Source organism: Sinocyclocheilus anshuiensis, unplaced genomic scaffold (assembly GCF_001515605.1).
Source record: "Sinocyclocheilus anshuiensis isolate Anshui unplaced genomic scaffold, SAMN03320099.WGS_v1.1 scaffold823, whole genome shotgun sequence".
NCBI lineage: Eukaryota > Metazoa > Chordata > Actinopteri > Cypriniformes > Cyprinidae > Sinocyclocheilus > Sinocyclocheilus anshuiensis.
Window position 1 is genome coordinate 481599 of NW_015546078.1, and position 12277 is coordinate 493875.

Consider the following 12277-nt stretch of genomic DNA (forward strand, 5'->3'; position numbering starts at 1 on the left):
TGAGAGTGTGTGTGTGTGTGTGTGTGTGTCAGTCAGCAGAACAGCATATGTGATTATATGAGTACGGGGGTCTTTATGACCTGCTGGTGTTTGAACAACTTATTCACAGTTGATCTGCAGTTTCTGTTTGGATTTTTTCACAGTTGAGAAAAAAACTCTCGTTCAAAGTGTATTGTGATTTAGCCAAGTATAGGGCATGTTCATGGACATCCACAGATCAGAGTTAGGGTTAGGGTTGGGCTGGTACATGAACATTTGTATCGACCTGTTATTTCCTCTAATTTCCTCTAATTTTAAGCGTAATTAATGATTATTTTCTTTTCTTTTATACAACTGATATTTTAAAAAAATATTTTAATATGTATATTTTTTTATATAGTTTTAATATATCATATGATAAATTAATATATTATGATATTAATATACAGTAGTCAACATTTGGATCAAAAAAGTTCATCAAAGTTGTCCTAAGACAAGAATGGGCGTTGTTTTTGTTTTAGGACAACTTTGATGAAAGGTTTTGATCCACTTCAGATGTTGAATACTATAGTATATGATAAAACACTTACTGTATACAATTCAGATTTAAATTTATATTTCTTAATATTTTATTTCTTCATATTGCTTGTTTGCTCCAGTGTTAGAGCCATACATTTATTGCAGTTTATCATAATAAAATAATGAGATGATATAATATAAATGACTATATTCTTATTTATTTATTGTCTTGGACAAGCCTATAAGATTGTGGGCTTGAATTGGTGCTTGAACAACATTTGAACAACCTAATCGTTTCTTCTAATTTAATTGAATTGAATTTAATTTCATATATTGCTCACTAACTGCTTTTTTGGGGCCATCAGCATAAATTGTTAATTAAGTGTGATTAATTTTTTGTTTTCTTGGATCAACCAATCAGAATTTAGGGTTAAGGTTAAACTTGAGTTCTTGAACAGCATTCGTGATAACCTGTTGTTTCCATCTAATTTTAGGGGTAGTTTTTGGTTGAGGTTATGGTGAGTTGATTGATTTTGGGCTTGACTTCTAATAGCCATAAATAATAACTTCTTGGTATTGCTTTGTTAGGAAGAAGAACCAAAAAATGTTGATCCAGGAACATGTCTGACAAAATCACATCATGCAGGCACTCAAAATGCACACAAAGCCAACAGATCCTAATCCAACTAGTTAACCAGTGAGGTTTATTGCAAGTAGTCTGGCTGCTATTGAAGATAGAGGTCCATTCCGCCATGTGAATATCAATTATGCTTTTAATTCCAGCAGGTCAGCAGAGATTCCTTTGACCTGGACTTTTAAAGACCACACAAATCTGAAGCTAAAAAGCACATGTGGGAGGATTAATCAAATGAAAATGAATCTTTAAGAAGGACACCATACGATGAAATTAAAATAAATGTTTGCTTCTCTTCTCAGATGAAATGAAAGGGCCGCTCCGAAACCATCGCCTCTCTAAATGACGTTTGCCAGCAGCGGAGACCAGAAATGACTCAGGGTATTTAGCAGACAGATGAATACTGGCTGAACTTTCCCCAAATTAATAATTTGCCCTTTAGGACGACATGCACGCCTATGGACTCCAGCGGACCCTGAATGCACAGCAGAACAGAGTGGTATTGATATGAAAGGCCAGGGCCACACCAACAAAAAAAATTATTTTTCGAGAAGCATGTTTTGAACAACTGGTGCTATATGAAAGACTGGCATCTGCTGGGATGCTTTAAACACATTTGCTTTCATTGTGTTTGCTCTGAGCACATGATATCAGTTGCCTTAAAAGCCACAAGTGTGTCTGGGGCAACAGATATGAGGCGGGTAATTGATTAAATCGCATTAAGGCGGACGCGTTATGAGAGTGCACTGTGATTTTGATTAAATCAGCTGATTCAGAACAGCGGGTGGGGTGGCAATTGTTCAAAGTGCTTGTTGCCAGCTGATCTAAACCAGGGTGATTGTGCAAAAATAGTGTTTGTAATATATCAGAGCAGTAAAATACTGTACAGTATGTACTGTAAAGCACCAAAGCTGAAGAAAAGCTATTTATAAAGCCCCTTTTTAAATTTGCACCTCCGTTTCTGCAAATCAAGAGTGTTTGTTTTATCATCTCTAAAAATTTTCTGGGAAAACGTCAGTTGCTTGGGCTTTTGCACCTACACAATATATGCATTTCTCAAATCTAACTTTAGAGACAAGAGTAATTGCTTCATAGCAGTCTTGTTACTAAGCAATGTGCAATGAAGCCAGACCTCTGTATATTTCATAGTGAGGACCAGAGTCAAAATGTCAGCTTCAGCATAATTTGGATGTCTGACCAGGCCAGAGGAAAAAAACATGTACTGTATACTACAAGATTAGTTCACCCTAAAATAACAATTCTGTCGTCACACTTATGTGCATGTGCATGAAAACCTGCATGACTTTCTTTCTGATCTGAACACGAAAGCAGAACTGTTCAATACACTAGTCGCTCATTTCCATGCAATTATAATGAATGGTGCATGAAGCTTTCAAGCTTCAAAAAATCCAAACGTATCATTAAAGCTTTTGCACTATAATCAAATTTTTCTCAAGCCATGTATGATGAACGAAGCAAATTTAACATGCTATTCAATCCAGATCATTGCATCAATGAGCTGAACTTTAGAAGCGGCTCATTTTGATTCTTGAATAAATCATTCAGACCAGTTTTGTGAACTGAATCAACTGATTAACTGAAATAATCCGACTCCAAAAAAACAATGGCTCCATCCTAAATTGCATACTTCCCCACTATATCGTAGGCGATAAACATATATGTAAAAAGTGCAGTATGTTTGAATTCACAGTATTCATGAAACAGTAAGTAAAAAGTTGCCGGAAACCTACTAATTCACATGCACATCCCCTGGACACTTCACTCTTTTTAACACTTTTTACTCACTTTGCACAAGTTCAAAGTTTTCTTCAGTTGCTAAGAAATCACTTATTCAAAAGAAGGACCATCTCAGAGAGCAAACACAGCCAATTTATTGAACTGGTTGAACCGGCACAGAGTTGATCTGGGTCATTTGGATTCATGAACGAATCATAGTTTGTGAACTGGATCAATTGCTTAATTGATTCATGATTTGGTCACATTGCTATGAAGAACTCTTAAGACTTTAAGTATAGAGAATAACAAGTACAAGAATGAGAAATTAATTTAAAGTATTGTGTGGCTTCAGAAGACTTAGAATTAGTACACAAGTCACATAGATCACTTGTATGGTGCTCCTTTTGCCCCAGTCCTCATTCATGTTCATTTATATTGAAACGATTGACTATTGTTCAGAAATGCTTCCTTTTATGATTTACTGAAGAACTGGTGACTGAATTTACATTTCATTTCCTTTAACATTATCACCCAGGTTCACAGTTGAAATTTCATCTCGTATGACATCAGTGGTCCCCTTTATCTCAGAACACGGAATAACAACATTTCCTCTTTGAAGTTCTAATGGAACTTACGGGCTTAGCTGAATTCTAATGGATTGTGTTATCATCAGAGCGCTCTGTGATGTGAGGCAACTGTTCGTGTGTGTATGCGCGCAGTCATTAAAGTGAGCAGACAGCCAGAGACAGGCTGGCTAGGGAGGAACAGAGAGCCGGTGTAGTCCCCTGAGTCTAGCCAACATGCCTCCCTCAGCACTTTTCACTGTGCTGCACAATGGAGCAGCCAGAGGGGATTCAACCCAGTAAGTCTCGAACACAGTCCAAATGTGCTCGCAACTTTCCTAGTTACACCCCACAAGACGCACTTGCGTAGCGTGACGCGATAATGTGACTTCAGCGGAGTGTTGGCCTTGGTTGTTGTCGAAAACACGAATTCTGTGATACGTCTCATCATTTTCTGTGATGAGCGAATAATCCATCCCAAGCGACTCCAGAGAATGAGAACTGGCATGGATTTATGTTTTTATCTGGGAATGACTGACTGCACCCCTGTGCAATATTTAACAGCGTCCCTGCATATTCAAATCTAATTAAACATTATCAGATGGAGTTAACACGCTCTCATCAATTTGTAATTGTGCAAATGAATTCTAAACACATTCTTCCCCTTTGAGCCTCTTAATTCTAGGCTTTCTTCTCTGAATCGTCCCGGAGCGGCCACCCAGCTGCGCATTTGTACGTTTATTTAAAAATTTCTGCAGTGAAAGTAGCTTTTTTAAGTGAAAATGTCCTCTTTAAAAAAAAAAAAAAAGCATCCAATGGATGTGCCACTCACGAGAAATCGTGTAGCGCCGGCCTGTAATTTCCTGCTAGAGCCACAGAAGAAGTGTGTAACTCATCTCCTTCCGACATCTTTTAATGCCTTTCTCAGATGTTAATGAGTTTCGGTACTTTCTGCCAATATTGAAAAATACCACCCATGTCTCAAATATATCAGGCCCCTTCCTGCAAACCCGCATGAAAAAATCACTACACTTCAACCGGTTATGTAATACCGAGTGACAGCTCCTCATTTTGGGAGACCTGGGTTCCTGTCAGACAGCCAATGTAGCGTTAAAAACCCTCAGACGAGCGTGAAGATGTATCTGTGCACGACTCCAAACTTCACCATTTCATTTCACTGCTTCTTACATGGTTCACTGGCGATGCTATAACTGTTAATTGTATATTCTAAACATGCTGTAGATTGAATGTTTCTCTTGTGTTTTATTAATTGCGAGCGCTGATGGAGTGTGTGTCTGGTGTTTCGGTGCATAAATGAGTGATGAACTAATCCAAAATGACACTTCAAAATGCTGCTGCGCAAACAGAGAGTAAATTGGACACCTGTGAAACGCTACAGAGCCATTCATCAAGATGTCTCGCGGGGTTAATGAGTAAGGGCAGGAAGGAACAAAATAAAATAAATAAACCTTTTATTTATCTCCTTGTTACGTCTCTTCAAAGATTCACCCAGGGTGTCTCGTGACCTGTTCACAGGTGCTGTATGTCAAGATGAGAGGAGAGAGGTTAAGTCTGTTAGATCTGTTACACAGAACCATTACTAATCTGGTAGGGGTTCAACATTTCCTTTCAGACTTTCGCAATAGGTTTAACACCTTTGGGGCGCCAGGTGTGACCTGACTCAATTTGTGAACTTACGTGAATTTGTGGTACCATTTTAATGCATTTTGTACACAGAAAAGCAAAAGCCAATTGGAATTCATCAACTGAAATGTAAGTTCATAAGTGCAGAACTGCTTTGTTTACAGCGGTAACCAAGGAAACGCTTTAAGCGCCACCTGCTGGCAGAGAGTTAATCTGCGTCTCGTTGAGCTCGTCTGCTGTTTCTGTTTCATGCAGATATTTTTTTGTATAGTTTCAGTCAAACCATTCTGTTTTTGCTTCAAATTTCGAAATTATACAACCTAATTTAGATTAAAAACTGCTCGTGTTGCATGTATGCAGCATCTTTTTTTGGATCATGATTAAAATGCAGTGGTAGCCTCTAATTTTAAATGGAAAGAGCACAGACAAAGCCTTAGTTTGTTTATATGAAGATATTTCTTTTATTTGTGTAACTTGCTTATTTGATTTGGGGTTTGTTTCTAAAATTTTTATTTAGTTTTGTTATATTTCAATTTCACAAAGAAACGTGCAGCAATAGCCTAATAAAAGGACACCTTTTAACATCTTTTTTTGGATCATGATTAAAATGCAGTGGTAGCCTCTAATTTTAAATGGAAAGAGCACAGACAAAGCCTTAGTTTGTTTATATGAAGATATTTATTTTATTTGTGTTACTTATTTATTTGATTTGGGGCTTGTTTTAACATTTCAGTTTAGTTTTGTTATTTACATTTACATTATATTTAAATTTTGTTATTTAGCAGACGCTTTTATCCAAAGTGACTTACAAATGAGAAGCAATCAAAACCAACAAAAGAGCAATAATATGCAAGTGCTATATTAGTATATTATTATAGTGTTATATTTCAATTTCACAAAGAAACGTGCAGCATTTTGTCCACGCAATAATAAAAGGACACATTCAATTTATAATTTGTCTTAAATCTCATTTTGTAAAAAAAAAACGTGAAACGAATCGTATCGTGAAAGCAAAATCGTGAATCGAATTGCGAGTTGAGTGAATCGTTACATCCCTATTCTTTAGTAGTCTACTCACTGATCAACTAGGTGATGTGTGTTCTGAATATTAAAATGCTTTGTATGCAGCGACAATTATAAGCAATAAAGAGTAAACACTGAGGTGCTATCAAAATGTTGATCTGTTTATTTTAGCATCCTGACGAGATTGGCACGGGTTTGAGTGTCTGTTCGGCCAATCAATGGCAGATGGTGGGAAATGAACCCGTCACTATTTTTGCAGTTCACTTTGCTAATGCCTGTGCCAAAAAAATGAGTCATTTCACCTTTAAGAGCTAAGATTGAGTAGTTTGTCCTTATTTGATCCAAGGACCTCATTAAAGAGTCTCGTAGCTCGGACATGATTAGATGCTGTTGGCCAGCGACTGTAGATGCTTTGCAATCCATCAAGTTATTTTTTTCGGCACTCCTAACATCACAGCAGCTCAGAGGAGGAGAAAAGAAGACGGCATATCGGATGGCATCTTGGGATATTGGCCCTTAGCTTCAGCTTTTATTGAAAAGGGCTTTTATTCCGGGTGTTTTTAAGGTGTTCATTTTTTTCTCCATTCTGTCACCGATGGAGTTTGGGTTCCTTGCCGCTGTCGCCTCTGGCTTGCTTAGTTGGGGGCACTTAATATCCAGTGATATCGTCGACTTGATTGCACAGATACTATTTAAACTGAACTGAGCTGGATGATTCAATTCAATTCAAGTTTATTTGTATAGCGCTTTTCACGATACAAATCGTTGCAAAGCAGCTTCACAGAAAATCTGAAGTTTCTACTTTATATTTAGGAGTAGGTTATTAGTGGTGACTGTGACAGAAATGTACTGTACAGTAAAAATCATGCAGTTAGTTACAAATTGCATGCAATCAAACAAACGATGAACCCTGTTAACTGCAATGATTATATGTTGCGATTAAACATCACTGGAATTCAATGATGAACTGCCTTTAACTGAAAATTGAGTGTTTAATATTGTCCTTTTGCATTATTGACACATTTTCCTATTTGATACTGTAAAACTGCTTTGACACAATCTGTATTGTGAAAAGCGCTATATAAATAAAGACTTGGCTTGAGAACAAGCTGTTGTTGTGAAACAGAATCCGTCCTCTCCCTTCTGTTGTCATTGTCGATTATCATTTGTTGAAAGAGGTTATTTGAACTCTCTCTTGTTCTGCTATCGAGCTTGATTTTAGATCACCCTTCTGGACGGCCGTATCTCTGCATGGGATGTGGAGATTTGTCTTTCTTGGAAAGCCCTCACAGTGCTCAACGTCCCGAGATTACGGACAGAGTTGTGCCAGTGCACTTTGTGCATGAATCTTCAAAAGTTGGGCAGGGTTCCACGCGAACTGAAAGATCTGAGCTGGTTTTCGGCGCAGGATGAAAAGTTGCCAGAACTTCTCAGGCGGTTCCTTTCATATCTGAACTTATTCAAGCATCCAATTAATTCATCACCGCTTTGGCAGCAAGTTTAGTGCCAGGCAGAAGGAATTACCGCAGCTGTCCAAAGCATCCGTATCCTGTGAAACCTCCCGGCTTTCAGATGATGCATTAGTGATAGCGAAATTCTCTTTGCAACTCGCTCTGTCTTAGATGCTTTGCATGCAAAATAAGTGGCTTGGTGATTTCAGCGTTGGCCACAGAGTTGTGTGAATAAGCGAGGCTTAATTAGGCCTCTACATGCTGTGCCAGATACTCACTGTTTACCTAAACCCAACGACTAAAACAAGTTCTCATCAGCATTCATTCCCTTTGAAAGTGTATCTGTGCATCAGTAAGACGCCAAAAATCTGCAGCAAGCCTTCAGCGACGGTAACACACTGTATTAAAGCCACGATATGATTTAGCTTTCTTATATCCTGCAGTGGTGTGTGTGTGTGGTGCTTGATCTTCTTGTATTTCCTCATTTCCATTTAATTCTGCAGCGCTGAGCAACTATATATTGAAGCTGCCTTGTGTGTTATTTTCTCATTGTTTTCATTTAATTGCTCTAGATTAGCTTATAGCAAGGCTTGCAATGGCTCTGCTCTCATCTCCCTGCTGTGCACTAGTGCAAGTCAATTCCAGGCCTGTCATCCAGAACTGAGGCACATTTTGGCTCTCTCCCTGAACTGTAGCTGAACCTGGCAGCGTTTCTCTTTGGACTGCAGGTAAATAGAGTTAGACGACAGACACGGCTAGCCTATCCACATCACTCCTGGGAGTCAGGCTGCTATGGAAATGCTCTAGTCGCTCTAGATTTATTTAGATGTTTGGATGAAGTTAAGACTTGAAGTAAAAAATATGCCTTTAAGGTAATGTGCACCCATGATACATGATGGTGATGCATTTATGATTATCATTATATGTGACCCTGGATCACAAAACCAGTCATAAGGGTCAATTTTTTGAAATTGAGATTTATACATCAACTGAAAGCTGAATAAATAAGCTTTCCATTGATGTATGGTTTGTTAGGATAGGAGGACAATATTTGGCTGAAGGAGCAAAAAAATCTAAATATTGAGAAAATCATCTTTAAAGTTGTCCAAATGAAGTTCTTAGCAATGCATATTACTAATCAAAAATTAAGTTTTGATATATTTACGGTAGGACATTTACAAAATATCTTCATGGGACATGATCTTTACTTCATATCCTAATGATTTTTGGCATAAAAGAAAAATCTATAATTTTGACCCATACAATGTATTGTTGGCTATTGCTACAGATATACCCCAGCGACTTAAGACTGCTTTTGTGCTCCAGGGTAACATATGGGATTTTTGGTAGATGTCAATAGATGATAAATCAGTTATTTCAATCATTTTAATGTTATGGCCAAAAAACCAATATGAGGTTCACATCATAAATTGTATTTATTTATTACATTTTCATAAGCATATAAGCCTAAGCCTCATTGTCAAGAATCTGGTGTGCAGAACAAGTTTTTAAAAGGCTATTCTACATTTTATTATTATTATTGTTATATTTTTATTTTTATTTATTTATTTTACATTTTACACAACTCACAGACTACTACAAACCTACTTGACATCTCTTGGTATTAAAAAAAAATTATATGTGTCAAAAGTAACTGATATTAAGCCACTTAACCTCACATAAGAGAATACCTCATTAGAAAAATAAATGCATGTATTTATAATAATAAATAATGCATGTATTTGCATTTATATGGTACTTATTCTATTAGATGTCAGGAATAATATGTTTTAAAAGTCAAAAGACCAAGTAGGACCTACGTTATTTGAAACTTACTATTTTTTAGCTGATGCACTGAACACAGCACTTGATAGTCTAAGTAATGTTAATGATGTATTTTAAATTAAATTTAAATCGTTTTAATTTTCTATCGTCATACAGTTTATTTTTAATGTTACAGTTGCCTCCAGTTTTATAGCCAAGGTGAAATCTTGCATCATTTTGAGCTGATATGTATTGTAATGTGATGTATATAGTAAAATGATATTTTGGACAAAAAAAAAAATCTGCATTAGTCCTAAATGTGTCTACAAATCTTCTATTTCTCTGTAAATGTTTTTAATGTAGAATTTTTAGAGCAAAGTGCAGCACAAGGTCCTTTAGTGATTCATAGATCTGTATCTACTGACTTTGCATATGCATATTTATAAGCATTCGTCTAAAGAATGAGTTAACCTTGTTAGTGCAGTCATACTGTATTTTCACTATCATGACTGTGCATGTTTTCAACACTGTGGTTTGGGCCTAAATTAGAGCATTTGAGCAGTAGTAATATATCTGTAGTTGTACCTCTGGACCCCATCCTAATGAGTGTACACGTTACCTCATTGTCCTGGCCTAGTTTCTAGTTTGTAGTTTTGTGTGCTATATTCCAAGCTGTGCTTGTTCCACATGACTAATACAACCTTGCTGAAGCAGGAACTGTGAATAGAGACAAAGTCGACTCGCACTCAAAAAGTGATTCTGCGTTTCAGTGGAGTGCTGAAAGGCGTTTCACTCAAAAGGCAGCATCTGCTCAATGTTCAGCATGTATCAGTAAGACTCACCCTCTTCCATACCATAATCTGAACTGAGAATAACCCCTGATAAACCTTCCATCAAGGGCAGAACCTTCACAAATAAAACCAGGCAAGGTTTGTAAATCCTTTGAAGTGATGCAAGCAACAAGGTTGTTTCTTTCTATAGTATGCTAAATGCTATTTATTTAATCATTTTATAATTCAAATTCAAAATTGCTTTATTGGCATGACTGTAAAAAATACAATATTGCCAAAGCTTGGAATATACGTGCAGAAATATAATATTATAATATTTATAAAAGACCTTATGTAAGAGTGCAGCACTATAGCAATCAGAGGATATTTTTTCTGGATTCTGTGTGTGTTTTCTGTTTTGTTTTAATGGTTAAATTACATTTTAGAGATCAAAAATTTGTCTGATGGCTAATTTATTGAAATTTTTTAATGTTACTGTTGCCCCCAATCTCACAGCCAAGATTAAACACTATCTTAAAAATGTCATATTTATTAAAATTATACTTTTACGTCGGTCTCAAATGACAATTTAGTGATCAAAAATAATTTCTAATCAATTGAAATCATGAATTGTATATAAATTAATAGCAATTTATTACTACAGTAGATTACATTTTTAGCACCCTATGAATCTTTCCCCCCAAATTCGGTTTTATTCTCCCAACTTCCATGTTTTATGTTATTTCAATTTTTATAATAGCAGGGCCCTGTGAAATTTTTTATTTTTCAGAAATGCTGTGTTGTATTTTAATATTTCTGGATTTATGATTCGGTGGCAATCAACTGAAGACATAAAACATTAACAATTAGTCATTTTAAGAACATGCAGACTTCATGCTTCAATAGCAGTTTTTTGAGCTTTAATATTCACAGGCATTAATCCATGTTGCGATTTGATAAAAAGTACAGCCCTAATTTTGATATCCAAAATTTGCAAAATTCAGAGATTACGTCTTTGCTTTCCACATCGTGGGAATCTTAGGGCTCTACTACTGATACACTTTTTGTGAGCTCCATAAATACTCAGTATTCCAGCCGATAATCGATTGAATTGTGTCACCGTGCAGAAATGCAAATCGAAACCTTCTTATTGTGTCAAATTAACCTTGCGTGGCAATTGCATGTTTCACCATGCAGCTTGGCATGATGGAGATTGTTTTTGTTATAATGTGAAGGGTTTGTGGTCTCCTGGGTCCCATTGTGGACTGGTGTCCATTATCCATTCGATTATGCGCTTTTCTAAAGAAATATGACGAAAAGGGACGCCACAGATAAGGTTTAGATACACTTTGAAATACCCTTTTCTTTTAATTTAGGTTAATCCTTCGGCTTTGGCAACGGCAAGATGCTTATCTCTAAATAGTATATATTACGTGATAGAGTGTTTTAAGCTGAGGATGCAGACAGAGAGATCCATTCAAGTGTTAAATTTGCAGAGACGGCCGTAATCCATTGAATCTACTGAAATCAGAATATACAGGATTATCTGAGGGTTGTTGTTTTGCTTCCAGCTGCTTCAACTCTACTGTTTTAATCATAACCACAGACATACATGTCTATCTATCGATCGATCGATCGATCTATCTATCTATCTATCTATCTATCTATCTATCTATCTATCTATCTATCTATCTATCTATCTATCTGTCTGTCTGTCTGTCTGTCTGTCTGTCTATCTATATATCTTTCTGTCTGTCTGTCTATATATCTACAGTATATATCTACAGTATCTATCTATCTATCTATCTGTCTGTCTGTCTGTCTGTCTGTCTGTCTGTCTGTCTGTCTGTCTATCTATCTGTCTGTCTGTCTGTCTGTCTGTCTGTCTGTCTGTCTGTCTGTCTGTCTGTCTGTCTGTCTGTCTGTCTGTCTGTCTGTCTGTCTGTCTGTCTGTCTGTCTGTCTGTCTGTCTGTCTGTCTGTCTGTCTGTCTGTCTGTCTGTCTGTCTGTCTGTCTGTCTGTCTGTCTGTCTGTCTGTCTGTCTGTCTGTCTGTCTGTCTGTCTGTCTGTCTGTCTGTCTGTCTGTCTGTCTGTCTGTCTGTCTGTCTGTCTGTCTGTCTGTCTGTCTGTCTGTCTGTCTGTCTGTCTGTCTGTCTGTCTGTCTGTCTATCTATCTATCTATCTATCTGTCTA